Here is a 3,958-nt window from a genome sequence, read left to right as displayed (position 1 = left end):
TATTCATTAATATTAGCTAGTGCACTCATAAATAAACACATCGAAAAACAGATTAAATTTACAAAATTATCATGTAATGGACACTACGCTACGGAGCAATTAGGATGAGCGATTGATAGACTCTTTGACCCGTTAACCCGTTGAATCGTTGATCGATTGTTTGACTTTTTGGTTCGATCGAACAAAGGTTCTATCGAACGAATGCTCTATCGAACAAAATGTTCGACCCAAACCAAGAGTGAAAAGGCGAACCGTGTCGTGAGTGGGGACTTCACCCGAGAGTGAACGAGACAACAATAATATTGTGAATTGTTGAATAATCTCTAAAATTATAGTGATAAAGTTTGATATTGCGCGCATGACCCATGAAACTCCAAAATGATCGGGTTATTTAGAAGCTAGTAACCCGGAATCATTTTGATTCGATCGATCACGATCGACACACGTCTAGATCATATAAAAAAAGAAAAAGAAATAGATTAGTTGGTTCTTGTACGAGTTTGCTGATTGTTTCTTCAGATACACACCATATGGCAATAAAGATTTGCAACAAAATACCACTCCCCATAAAAAATATTGAAAAGGAACATATTTTTGTCAACAAATTGAAAGAATTTTTACTGTCGAACACTTTTTGTAATTTGCAGGAGTTCTTCGATTATAATAAATGTACATGGTGAATTAAGCTAAACTGCTGTGCCCTCACAGGGTTTATGTTAGACTATGTTATGTAATAGTGTTAAGATCTTACTGTACAATACAATGTAATGTAATAAATAAATAAATGTAAATAAATAAAAATTTATTAACTTTTCCATGTTAATTATTGTGATGAATTTGTGTAATTTGTTTTAATATATTTTATAATTGTAACAATTAATGACATGGCTTCTGTACGAGATTAATAATAAAATTAGATAAGTTATTATCATTGTAGTGCCCTAAAAGGGTTCGTGTGCTGGAATATTATTATGTAACACCTTTGTTAACCCACATGAAACAATGAATGAATAAATGACATATCACTTTCTGGAACACAGAATTAGTGGCGACAGTGACGTGTGGTTATAAAGAATTTAAGGCAAGCCACCAGAGGAGAAGCTGGAAAAACTGTTTTACTAAGTCGAATGGCTTAGGTATTTATTATTACATAACGGTCTTACGAAAAATATGCTATAATACTTAAGGATATTCTGTAAAGAATGTTCTAATTCGTTACATGATACAATGTTAAAATAAAAGTATAAAACGAATTATTTTATAATAAAACATCTAACTTTGTACAATTTTTATATGAAGATATTTATCTTTAAATACTATAGAGAATCTGCTAAACTTTTGGTTTTCAACTGAAGCCTTATAGTTATTAAATTCACATTTACAAGCGTCAACGTCGAGTCTGTGTAAAATTTTCTCCACCTGTTCTTATTTTATTCATATTATTTTTAAGCGCGCAGATTGCGGGACGCGAATATCTCGCCTTAAGTGGGTGTGTCCAGGATTTTGGAAAGAAGTCGAATCATCAGTGTAGACCTAGCAATTTAAGTGTAATCTGTTGTTGCAGGCGTACTCGATCACCCACAAGAATCAGTCGGTGCTGTACGACTTGCCTCGACACGTCTCTGGCGAACTGTTGGCTATGCAGCGCAGTAAATACATCCTTAGCATACCTTTCATGAAGGTATCTTTATCAATATGTATACTTCAGATACCAAACGAGAAGAACATTCTTGCACTTGCGTCACAGTACATTTACGAAAGTGTTATTTAAGATGATTGAAATAAATATTGTAAATGTCAAATGCACATTTAAAAAAAAGCAACCCCTAGAGTTTCTTGCTCATTCTTCTCAGGGGGCTCTGCCTTACGAATAAGCAGTAAAATGAATAAGATAATTTCTAGTGTAATTTGCTTACCTATGACATAAAGATGATTTGAATTTTTGAAAGGCTTTTTTTACTGTTCATGTACATACAGGTTGATTTGGTTAACTTTTTTGATTAACAATTTACGTTTGTGATACAGTATGTTCACGCAAAAGACTTAATGGACGTGTCGTCTGGTGCGCGGCTGTTCCATACCTCGCCCAACGAGATCCTCCTTAGCACCGGTGACATCAGCAACGAAATGTACATCATCAAGCAGGGAATGTGCGAGGTATGTCGGTCACCACGTGGGAATAGTACAGTTTTGCTGATTGTTTATGGGATGACAGGTAAACGATGTATCTCCAATGGTCTCTTAGATAAATAATTATAACTTTTTATTAAAAAAATTCAAATGGAACCAATACCGAGGTACCCTCTTTCCACCAAAAAAAGAATGTCAATCAATTATTAGACAGTGTTTTCTCAGCCTATTATGAAATTTATAATTAAACCTATGTTTATGAAAAAACGCTAAAACGAATCCAAGAAAACACCTCAAATCGCCTTTTTTACAGTAACATATTATTTTCGAAATTAAAATTGTGATGTCTAGACAGACCTCTTCAATATCTAATGTACAACGTACCTTAAATATATCTTTTTATGTTATTAATCTCAAAAATTACGAAAAAACCGAAATATCTTTTAGGGCGCGTTCCCACTATGTCGTCGCGTTTTATTATTGTTGGACGACTGTCGTGTTCCCATATCACGACTATCTGTCGTGGACGATTTCTTATCGTCTGACGACTGTCGTTCTAGCTGTTCCCACTGTGATGACAGTTTGTCGTTGTAACGATAAAAATCGTGAACGACAGTTAATCGTGTCGTGCTATATGTGAACAACTTCATTTAAATATACAAGCCACGACACTGTGAACTGCACGACAATCTGTCGTCACGACATAGTGGGAACGCGCTCTTACGCAGCTTTTTCTCAAAATGCTGTTTGAGATACATCGAGTATATAATCAAAAATAGAGATGAAGTAAGGCCCGTCCATACTTGGGAACTCATCGGACAAATGGGCCTTGTGTCACTTTTAAATGTAAACTCTCGTTTGCGCTGAAATCACAAATTAGAAAACTGAAATAGTACAGCGCCTACAACTGACCCGTGTGTGCGTCTCCGCATATTCCAAAAACATTTTGTGTTTATTGTAATAAAATAATAGCTAGGGGGTGCTGTTCCATTCAGTGATGGTGGCAAAACAGCAAACATCTAATTACTAAACACACGGAATCACATTTTATCGGTAATGAAATATTAAATATGTAATTTTGCAATTTTCGTTACCGTAATGATTTGGCAGAATAGTTTTCAAACAAATTAAGTGACATTACGTGTCTATTTCTGGTTATATACTCGATGTTGTGATATAACAGTGTTTTGGTTAAACACGGTAGTGCCACCGTAATTACAGGGTCAGGAATTAAAGTAATTGACTCATTGACTTATTTTGCAGGTTATAAACCCCATCACTAAGAACGTTGTCGCTATTATTTCGACGAAGCAACATTTCGGTATATTGGAATGTATGTTGCGTAAGTATTTTCAAAGTCAAGTTGTGCGAAAGACGTATCCATGTTTAAATAAACTTTAATATGTATGCGATATTCTCGCTTTGGCGTTATGCTTAATTTCATTGTATACATTCCGTTTCAGGAATTCCATCTTTTTACACAGTCCGCGCAGTAACACATGTGCAAGTGTTGTCAATATCGAGCAGGTACCTGAACGAAGTTAATAAAGTGCCAAGGATAAAAGATGCCATCAATTATGCTAAACTCCAAGAGGTGCCTGTCTAATCTAATTTGCAAAACCATTGATTTACAAATAAATGGACGACGGGTCTAATACAAAAACCACGAAAAAAATGTCCCAAGTCAACCTATTCGAAATTTAAATTGTAATGTCATCGCAGTATCGCGCTGTCAGTCGAACAAATGAAGACTAAAGCGGAGTGTCGCGCTCTGTATACGATTTTAGCGCCTTACAAGTGCGGACACTTTTTAGCGCGGACCCGACGT

At 35.3% G+C, this 3,958-nt stretch overlaps 1 long non-coding RNA gene across 1 annotated transcript; it reads left to right on the top strand.

The window, feature by feature from the left end:
• Positions 1-1,589: 1,589 nt before the first annotated feature.
• Positions 1,590-3,418, top strand: LOC113233444. Its single transcript, XR_003310693.1, has 3 exons — positions 1,590-1,681; positions 2,026-2,157; positions 3,394-3,418. It is a non-coding gene; the product is annotated as an uncharacterized LOC113233444 (long non-coding RNA).
• The last annotated feature ends 540 nt before the right edge of the window (positions 3,419-3,958 follow it).

Source organism: Hyposmocoma kahamanoa, unplaced genomic scaffold (assembly GCF_003589595.1).
Source record: "Hyposmocoma kahamanoa isolate Upper Pololo Valley unplaced genomic scaffold, ASM358959v1 102, whole genome shotgun sequence".
NCBI classification, from domain to species: domain Eukaryota; kingdom Metazoa; phylum Arthropoda; class Insecta; order Lepidoptera; family Cosmopterigidae; genus Hyposmocoma; species Hyposmocoma kahamanoa.
This window is presented reverse-complemented; position numbering and strand designations above follow the sequence as displayed.